We start from the raw sequence: 10,973 nt of genomic DNA on the forward strand, positions 1-10,973 counted from the left end.
GGTGCCTCTCGCTCGCCTTTCTCTCTTGTTTTCTCCTTCCTCTGCTCTCCCTTAGCTGCCTCCCTTTCCTCCTCCTCCCTCTCGAAACCAGCCTCCATGAGACACCCGAGGGTTGTTCTGGGTCCTCCCTCGACCCGGCTCCCCTCTACACTCGGCAGAGAGGAAGTAAAGGAGCCAAGAATAGTTCTTTCTGTGCTCCTCGGGCTCTGGCTGCTGCACTGCTGCCTTTTGTGGAGCTGGGTGCTCACCATCACAGTGCTGTTTGTTGAACTGATTCAACAAGCAGCATTAACTTGATAAACAAGTTTTGCAAGTGCCATTGCAGCATTAGTCAGCCAAGAAATTGCAGTGGTCTGCTTCCTTCCGGCACACCATGGAAGGGCAAACTTCAGAGGGGCCTCAGCTTAGTCCCTGCCTGCACGCATGGTAAGTATATGCAGTCAGTTATATGTGGAAATTGTGGTCATGCAATATGTACAGTAGAGACACCGCTTATATGCATGCATAAGTGATTTACACACATACCTGCAAAACTGAGTCTTTGCAAACAGAGGCCAGGTTTGGTTCTTAGAGTCGACTGGTTTATGGTTTTGTGAAGTAATTATACTGCAAATATGCAGTTCTGTTTCTGTCTGAAGGACAAAGGCAGATGGAGATGTAGGTAGAACAGTGGATAAAAGAGATATTGTCAAGGTAGTTAGAACTGTAAGTGAATACACCCTGACAGCTGTCTCACTTTATAGATTTTGCTTCAGAGAGTCTGCCCATTGCCTGGGTGCAACTAGTCATTTCATGTTCGGTAGGGTACTGTATAATGCGTGTTGTACTGGGAACAGTTTGTATTACTGTTTTGTTACAGCCTGTGCGTGACAATTATTATAGTGTAACAGTGAATCTAGAGTGCTCAGTTTATCAGAAGCGCATGCATTTTATTTTGGGAGCTTGCATTATTACAAGTGGGGAAATCAGACAGACTTCTTTACATAGATTTAATGAAAAAATAGACCATGTTTCAAAGACTATAGCTATTGTATGTTTCCGGTTATTGTTATACTATCAGTTGTCAAGGATATTCTGAGGACTGTCTACACTAACTACACTGATACTACACTGATATATCTTCTGGAACAGTTTCTATTCCAGAGACATTTATATTATATGGACTCTTGAATTTCAGCACTGACTATGATTTTTATTGCATGTAGGCAAGTAATCCAATTTCTTGCCAAAATGTCACAATTGTCAAATGGTGATAATAATGCCTATGTTGCAAGGATGATATGAGAAGTGAAATTCGTGTCTGAAGGAAAAGAACGTTTATGAGCAGCAAAACTCATTTTTTCCTACAGATATATATTCTACATTCTCCTACCTCAATATTCGCAGTTCCCTGATTCTCCCCACACAGCCCCAACTCCCACCTTATCCACACTTCTCCCCACACAACCCCAACTCCTGCCTGATTCCTTTTTGTACCTCTAAGCGTTATCAGCATCGGAGGCCTCAAAGCCTAAGGAATGTCCCAACAATCCCCTGCCTCCAAGCTTCCTTCCTGTCTGCAGGGGCTTTCTAAATTTTAAGTTTTCTTACCAGACCCCTCTCAAAAGTGAAAAGGTCTAGTAGCTCAGCAGTGTAGGGGATAACAACACCTCATACTTCTGTGTGTTTTGAGAAACTACTGACTACTCCAAACCAGCATTCCAGCTCAGGCTAGTTCAAAAATACAAATGCACCCATGGGCTTGTCACTAGGCCATCAAAACAGATCATTGTTGTGCTCATGTTCTGGCCTTTTCCTCACTTGCTCACACATTTAGATCTCTTGCATATACCCAGTTATGAGGAACAGGGTTGGTAGAGCCTGAGTACATAGGACTCATTTCCTTGTGAAAGCAATCTAAGGAAATTGCTGCATCTGAGGTAAGACTGCCTGACAATGTATTGCTCTTCTGGTTACAGGTCACTTTCACCTCACAGAAGAGGAGTTCAGGAGATGAGAATTCCCAGAAGCAGACCGCAGAGGCTGCAAAAGGTGAGAGACAAGATGACACGCAGACGCAAGATACAAGTCTGTCTGCCATGGCTTTTAGCAGCAGTAGCTGTTCTACTGTATGGGGTTAAGGAAGTGGAAAGAGATGGATCTGTTCCAGGTTGTCCAGAGCAGCAGATGATCCAGTTGGTAGACCCCACGAGGGAAAATAATCTGTGCTTGTCTTTATAAGCAGTATTGTTATGTTTTAGAAATAGGGAAAGAAAAGAACTGCCAAACTATTGGTGTTAGTGCTATTTCTTGGGGGGGGGGGATCTTGTTACTATTGTTAAATATAGAAACCTTGCAATAAAGGTTGCAATAAATCTTTGGAGAAAGAATATATATTTAATATATAAAAGTAAAAATGTTATTTATATAATATTCAAAATCATAAAGTAAAGAAAGGAAACAAATTACAATCACAGCACATAAGAAGCAGCTGAAACACATTCAAATGTTCAAGACCGATCCACTTAATTATTGATCACTCAATTTGTTATTGTCATTTAGATGAGAATAGCTTAGATCTTAATCATACCAGCGGATTAATGAGGAATCCATTAGAACAGGAAAGTGAAACTACAAGAGACTGCTATAGCCTCTTTCAAAATTTAATAAGTGAAAATTTAACAGCAGTGGCAAAATAGCCTATGTTTCTTAACAGGTATAAAGAGGATTTTATAATAATAATGAATTTAGTTCTATCAGCCAAACTTTGAGTTTGCTAAGGGCTTGTCTTACACTGTATCCATATGGATACATAAGAGGCTTCCTAAAACCAAGAGTCTTTTCTAGACATAGATGATTTCAGCAAGTGTGTTGCCAGAAGGATTTATCACTGTATGGATTATTTCTACCTGAATACACAGAAACACCAGTTGGGTTTCAGTTAAAGTGTGTAGTCAGCAAGTTGATGGTCTCCCAAAATAAATATTAACATTTAAAAATATAATGTAGTAAGTTCACTAGTTAACTGAACATGGCCTCCTTTGAAAGCACACAAACATTGTCAAGTTTCAGAATCTTAGAGTATGATAGCTCTATTCTGCTTCCTCAGCTTCAAAAGAGCTTTGAATCTCTCTACCATTGAGATGCATGATGCTTTGTTAACAAATCAGAGGATTTTGTTCTGTGGATGAATGCACATTCTTATGTAACAAGGCATAAAAACTAAAAAAAAAGTTATTAATAATAGAATAATAGGCAAGACAAGGAACTAATTCTTTTAGATATTGGTGTACTAATTCAGGGAGAATAAGAGACATTGGAAGTCTTAAAATAAGATCAAAATGATGACTTCATTAGCATGAATAGTTCCATATAATTAATGTATAATTTAACAGAAAACTAGAATATTAATATGAGGATATTAATATATCCTTATTCAAATAAGGATAGGAAAAGGGAGGATGTTTTGTTTTGCTTTGTATAGCAAGAAAACATACATTGTTTTGGGGTGCAGAATATGTCGTAAATTAGACTTGCGACAATATACATGATAATAATGAAAGGAGAGAAGCACATCACAGCAAGGTGAGCTTACAGTCAGACCATGAAACCCAAGATAACAAGGTGGATGGTTATTTTAAGATCAACTAGCTGAAATGAAAAACTTAGTAGTAATAAGGCATTTTAACTACTTGGACATCTATTGGGAAAAGAGCATGGACTAGCCACAAGAATACGGCGAATTGGTCAATTTGTTTGGTTTTGTTACAGAGAATGCAGAAAACAACTAGAAATAAGGCTCTTAGTTCAGTTCTAACCAGTGAGGAAGAACCGGCTGGGAATGTGAAAGTGGGCAGTGTTTTGTGTGAGAGCATTTGCAAATGAGAGAGTTTGTTGTCCATAGAAAAGGAAGGAAAGATGACAGCTAAAAAAAAACAGTTAGACTTCAGGAAAGCTTCAAAAAACTTAGGGAATTAATGGCTAAGATCTCATAGGAAGGAAGTCTTAGGAAATAAGGAGCTAAGAAGAGGGACAGTTCCTCAGAAAAATAATTCTAAGGGCACATTTATCCCAATTTTGAGTAGAATAGGGATAATAGTAAGGTTAGCTTGACCATGACATGAGCTCACTATTGACATTAAGCATGAGAAGAAAATATAAATCAAGATGGGTCAGACTACTAAGTATAAAGACTAAAAGACTAAAAAGATGTCATGAGAGGATTAAACTGTCAGGAGACATCAAAGATAACAAGAATTATTCTGTATTAGTAGTAAGAGAAAGACAGAGGAGAGGATTAATACCCTACTCAATAGAGAAGAAAATCTGTCAACAAATGATAAAGAAAGCTAAGTAATTGTTGCCTTTGTTTTATCAGACTTCATAAAAAGATCACCTGCAAGCAGATAGTTAGGACAGGTGATGCCAAAATCTTAGCCCAGAATGGGGAAAGAACAGATTAGGAGCACTCAGACCATTTGAAAACATCTGATTTATCTGAGTCTGATCAATATGATCCAAGGATAATTAAAGAATTGACTGAATTAATATCAGAACCATAAACAATTATATCTAATAGCTCTAGGAGGATGAATGAGATGCTGAAAAACAGAAGCAGCAGCTGTAAATTGCTCTTATTAAAGAGGGAGGCAGGAGCTGAGAAATACAGATTGGTCAATTTAATTAACTTCAATCCCCAGAAAAATTCTGGAACAATTAATCATAGAAACTATTATTAGCACCTAGGTGATAACCAGGGAACGAGAGCAATCAGCGTGGGCATGTCATAAATCGTGCCAGATAACTTGATTTTTTTCCTCCAATAAAGAAGAGAATTTAGGGAAAGGACAGAAGCAGATGACCTGTTGTCATGTGAGTGTCAAAAAACTAATTAAACTGACATTTTCATTAAAACATTAAAGAAATACGGTCTAGATAAATCTATTATAAGGGCTATACAGAACTGGCTGGATAGCCAGCAGTAGTTCACCCTCAGAAAGGAAGACTATATTGCTGGATTCCTAGAGTTTGTATTTAGTCTGGTTCTGGTTGGTATTTTTTATTAACAATTAGATGATGGAATCGAGAATATGGTTATTAATCTTGTAGGTGACACAAAGCTGAGGGTAACAGAATTACATTTTAAAATAGTCTTTACAATTTTGAAAAATGCTGTTTAAGAAAATAACAAGGAACATATTCAATAAGAACAAGTTGCATCCTAGTTCAGCACTTCATACTCGTATAAGTCAGCTGGTATAAACCATCACTGCCTTTCCTCTTCCCCTTGCTACTCATTTTCTCTCACACCGCCTTATGCTAGCATAAGCTTTTCTGGGGCTATGTGGTTGTCTGTATGAGAAAACTGATTCACACTACAATTATCATCTCGGAGTTAACTGTAATCTGGAGCACTTACCTGATCTATTTGATCCTACTTTGGGTTACGGCGATGGATGAGGTGACCTTGCTAGATGTCTTAACAGCCCTGTTTTTCTGTGATTATCCCCTCATTAAAAAGAAGGGGTATATTTGATATAAAATTGACATACCAATATGATTTTTTTTTTGGCAACAGCACAATATTGTTGATTCTTGTTCAGATTGTGATCCACTGTAAATTCAAGAGATCTGTGTTCTCTGATCTTGATCTACTGGGTGGCTTAGTCACAGTTCCTTGATTTGCTCTGTTTCAGTTTCTTCAGCTTCTTTGAGAAGCACTTTGAAATCTGTGAAAAAGAATTGTTGACAGAACACTAAGCCATTGCTCTTTCCTGTTTGTTAACCATTTCTTCTCTTCCTTTCACTAAGTAATTTGCGTTCTTTCTAAGATCCTTTGTAAACATATATATCGCATATGTCAATAGAAATGGTTGTCTAAAAGCAATAAATTCCTGTGACTAGGATGTTTGCACAAGAGCCTGAGGCTTGTTCTTGTATCTAACATGAGATTTATTTTTCTTTCTGTGAATTCTTAAAATATCAAAGTAGTGAAATCTAATGTTAATCCATCAAGAAATGCCAGGGCCCTGTGTGCACCAGTAGGCCTTAACTACCCTGAGCAGCTTTGTCTGGGACCTCTACCAGGGAGCTCTATTTAAGCTCTGGCCTGTGCCCCCAGTCCTCACCTACGTTGTGGGCAGCCCTGAACCCGTGCTCAGCCCTGTCCCCCAGTTGTTGACTGGACTTCCCTGACTGACCATGGACCTGACTTGTCACCTCTCATTTCTCTGATGATCGCTGGACTGTCAACAGAACCTGTCACTGTCGCCAGCCCTGTTCTGCTTGCCTGCCTCGGTGCTGTGGGACTGCACCCCTGTTGGCAAGGTCACTGCCCCTCTCTGTGCGTGGTCACCCTTGGCTCCTGGATTGCTTCCTGTCGTAGAGCAGCCCCACTCTTGCTGACAATAAAAAGATTAAAAGTCAATTTATGTGAAATTGCTTCCACTCCAAAATAAAGCTGTATGTTCTTTTCTATTCCTAATACATCACTTGCAAATTCCCACTAACTTTCCTAAGTACAGCGGTAAAGGCAAAGCCTGAAGTCTTGCACATGGTAGATAACAGTCAATAACCATCAGAAGTTGAACTTCAAAGCAGAAGAACTGAAAGGCTAAAGGATATTTTCCTTAATTCTTATTCAGTAGAGCATTTAAGCACAGACTTATTTTCAGTCTGTCCTTAAATTCTCTGAATTTAAGTACATAAGTTAAGAGCTTTCCTCTGTCAACATCTAGCTATGTTTCTATACTTTAGAAATTTGATTCTATACATCAGTATGTAGTTACACCTATAGGTTTACTAGAAACTGTGCATCCTTCTTGTCATGTAAAAAAAAATTTTTTTTTTTAAACCCAACAAAATAAAATAATATTTTAAGCCTTGAAATGGTGAGGAGTAATGTTCCTTGGGAATAATTATACTTACAGTTATAGCTGAATACATCAGCAAAGTTATATTGACAGTGAATCTATAATTTACCATGAAAGTTTTTTGCACAATGTAATAAAATTCTGATGTTTAGTTGTTTATTAGATTCTTTGAGCTGATGGGAAACTAGATTATTTGAAGTGTCAGGATGAATGTTTAATCCTTTATATATAATCCATGATGTCTCATACAAAATGGAAAAACAGATGACCACAGCTTTAGGAAAAAATCCATTAAATTGTGTGTACTAATGTTAAGACTTTTAAAAACAATAATCTGAGAGGGACTGCCATTTTAGTAATGGTTGGAGCTGGCCCCAACTGACGGGGCTCTGAGCACATTCCTCCCTTCCAGTTCTGTTGGCCGAGTTGAGGAGTTTAGCTAGCTGCTCCTTCACTGCTAAGAGCTGTTGTGAAGAAAGCTAGATGCAGGGGCCTGCACCGTCCTTCTTTTGTGAGCTGCTGTTTAAGCTGAAGCTTTATCACTGGCCCTCGGCTGTGCTACATCCTAGCTGTGCAGCAGCTATGTCTGTGCCCAGTCTCTTACCTCCTTGGTTCTGGCCCTGATCCGAACTCACTGGCTTGGCTTCCTGGCTTGACCTCAGACCCGTCTTGTCTGTGACTTGCTGGGTGATCGCTGGGCTACGACTGACCCTGGTCACTGTCTCCAGAGCTGATCCTGACCTGAACTTGCTGGCTCAGCACCGAACTCCTTAGAGATGAGGTCACTGCTGCCTACCTTGTTAGCACGCTCAGGTCCTGGCTCTCCATCCCTTGCAGAGCAGCCAGGCCTTGCTGTCCACTGATACCAATCCATTATATTGGAGCTGATGCATCTCTTCAAAGCCTCGTAAAAAAGGTGGTATTTATTCCTATTTTACGAAAGAGACATGAAGTGCAATGCGATTGTGTCTTATAGTTCTAAGTTCATATAAGAAGCCTGTGGCAATCAGGAGTTCTAACTGAACCAAAAAACCTTCCCACTTCATTGTATCAGTAACTCTGTTTCATTTTCTCCACTCTTCCTTTGTCTGTTCTTCTCCCACCTTTAATAAGCATTTCTTGGTCAGCCGTGAGTGTTACAGTCTTGCAACATTGACCATGCACTGGAGACAAAGGTTTGTTTTGTTCCCTCAGCTTGGAACTTAGCATTTTTGTAGTTTCATGTGCTTGATCTGAATAGTGAGGAGTTTTGAATTCCTACTGGTACAAACATAGATACTCAGAAAGAAAGGGAAATTGCTTAACTGAGATAGGAAGGAAAGAGTGCAGCTGGATTGAAAGAAAAAGCAGTAATGGGGACAAGTTTTGCAAAAAGTTGTGATCAGATGCCTATTAAAGTACTGCTGTTTATTTACAGGGATTTTTATTAAAAGAACATAAACGTTATGTGCAGGATCTTTGATGGTCTGATGATCTTTGGAGGTGCATATGGAGTCAGAGTTAGACTCGGCAGCAAATTTATCATTCACATATGCTTAAAATGGAAGCTGGGTTGAGACTCCCCTTTAGCTTGTCATTTCTTGTCTGAAGGATGGTATTTGGCACAGTATTGCCGTCTGGAGTATGCTTTGAGCAGTCAGAATGAGACTTGGAATAGCCACAGTGCCAGTAGTTAACAGACTTGGGGCATGAATGTATTCAAGTCATGCCCGCAGAAAGCAACAACTTTTCTACTGCTTAGGCCTGTAAGCCAGAAGGCTTGTTTCTGTAAAAAATAGAAGCTGGAGTGTCTTTGGCTTTCTAGTGACATCCTAATTCTTTCCACTTTGCACCTGGCCTTCCTGCTGTGCTCCTTGGAACCCGGGAATTAAATCAAATGTACTTTCCTTTCAAAAATTAGGAAAATTGATTCTATAACCTAGATAATTCTGCAGAAATGTACCTACATTTCTCTCTCTCTCTCTCTCTCTCTCTCTCTCTCTCATTTTCCATGTTTTTTCTGTTGTTAGGATGGCTTTGGTACCCCAAGCTGAGTTCTACTAAGTCCTGAAATTTTCATCTAGTCTTAAGAAAATTCTTCCCTTATTTTCCATCTCTTAAAAAGTAACCAAAACCTTGATCACTGGCAAAAGCAGTGGGCCTACAAACAGTGCTGTGCTGACCATGGTAAATGCTGTTTGTTTACTCGTTTTCTTTTATTCAGTATGAACAAGGGAAATAGATTGATCAGTTTTGATTTCCATTTTTAAACACTTCTGTTGTACTTCAGTGTAAGGGACATGGGCAAGGGACTATTGAATCTAGTCTTCAAAACTGTTTAATTTGGGAAAAAACATCTAACCAAGATTATTTCCTTCAGTGCTACTTTTGATAAATGTATTTCTCTTCACAAAACAGTTTGAGCATAAGATGCTAATTCAGAAATGGTTTTTTTTTCTCTTCCAGTTCTTTCGTATATAACTGTTATAAATGGTCGCATACAGAATAACTGTTGATGGTTCTCTCTCACATTTTGGCAAAAAAAAAAAAAAAAAAAAAAAAAAAAAAAAGCATTTACCCTCCAGGGGCACCAGAACAAGACGCCTCCCAACAAATCAGTAAACAAGTCTTTCCTCTTGCATGCTGATATCAACAAGTGAAATAATTAAGAGCCAGTAGTTATATTGTCATTAGTCCCCTGGGTTAATATTTAACACCCTCAAAAATGGACATGCTTATAGATATTACAATTTTTCGTGTTGAATTATCTACAGTATCTGATATGACTGCATCGCCTCACCTATTTCTTCTTCCTGAAGAGATTGTCTACAGCAGACACCCATTACATGGTCACCCATGCTGGTCTGCCCCCCAGTCCTGACCCATGAGCTCTCAGCTGGTCCCTCACCTGTCCCCACGGAGAGCTCCATGCATTCCAGCTGCTCATTCAAGTATTTCTCTTCACACTTGAAACAGATTGCATTTTAAGCAAGAGCCTAAATTTTGTCAAATTTAACTTGATGGCTTCAAGGAAGTGCTTCAGCTGCTGCCTTGTACATCATACCCATTCAACTTCATCTGCAACATCTAAGTTGATTGTAGAGAGGGGCACACTATTCCTGTGCTCATGCTGCACCACAGGTGTCTGCCTCCTGACAATATAGAGAAAGAAGACTGAAATCAATATTCAGAGATATTACATCCCCGCTGTTGAAGGGACCATGTCTGTACTTACCAACAGTTTGTGCCATTAGGGACAAATTTAAAAGACTCTTTTGCTCTTCCCACGAGTCTGAACAATAGTGTACTAAGCTGTCACAGCAGAAAAGTCTGGCAGGTGACCGTTCCACAAGTCAGCTGGTGACCACTGTTCAAACAGCCTACATAAGACTTTCTCCAGGAAAGCAATGGTTCTTCCATATCAAAACCATGATGCTAGAGAGCCTCCCACAGAGTTCAGTGTCCTGACCGACAGTAAGGGTGGGACTCAGTTCTAAGAGACACTCACAGACACCAAGCAGCAGTGGGGTGAAGGGGGTGGTCATGGCCACGTATTTTTCATTCCATCAATGCACCCTCCAGTAGCCCGTCTCCTGCTTGGGGTCCTCTACATGGCAGCTGGCAGACACATAACAGACACCCAGGGCCCAGTGGGTTTTGTCTCCTACTTCAGCCTCCCAGCAGTGGCAGCCTGATGAATAGGCAGATGATCCCAGCACACAGGGGTAAGCGGTGAAACGCCGAGAGCTGTGTGGCAGCTCCTGGGGGATGTCAGTGAAATAAACACTCTTGAGATTCTCCGAGAGCACCACACTGGCATGAGCTGTCTGAGGGTCCAGAGACACATCTCCTTTGGCAGAGCAGAGACTATGAGAAAGCAGGGAAAACCAAGGGGGAGGGAGCAATGGATTCACACACCTCACCCCAGAAGAATCAGCTAGAGAAGAGCAATTACACAGCCATTTGCCCATTGACCACAAGGCAGCTGGGCATCTGTCAACCCTCCACGCCCCATCTCCTCACCATACCACACGCTTGAATTGCCTTCTCTGAGTCCCTACCCCAAACTGTCTTAGCTCTATGCTATGCCACCTTTCTCCTGAAGTTGCTTACCTTCCTCTGATAGTCTGCACTATCATCTGT

At 40.1% G+C, this 10,973-nt stretch overlaps 1 long non-coding RNA gene across 1 annotated transcript; it reads left to right on the plus strand.

Moving 5' to 3' along the window:
* The first annotated feature begins 277 nt into the window (after window positions 1–277).
* Window positions 278–6,313, plus strand: LOC136996579 (uncharacterized). Its single transcript, XR_010887604.1, has 3 exons — window positions 278–426; window positions 1,959–2,031; window positions 6,235–6,313. It is a non-coding gene; the product is annotated as an uncharacterized lncRNA (long non-coding RNA).
* The last annotated feature ends 4,660 nt before the right edge of the window (window positions 6,314–10,973 follow it).

This window comes from Apteryx mantelli, unplaced genomic scaffold (assembly GCF_036417845.1).
Source record: "Apteryx mantelli isolate bAptMan1 unplaced genomic scaffold, bAptMan1.hap1 HAP1_SCAFFOLD_44, whole genome shotgun sequence".
NCBI lineage: Eukaryota > Metazoa > Chordata > Aves > Apterygiformes > Apterygidae > Apteryx > Apteryx mantelli.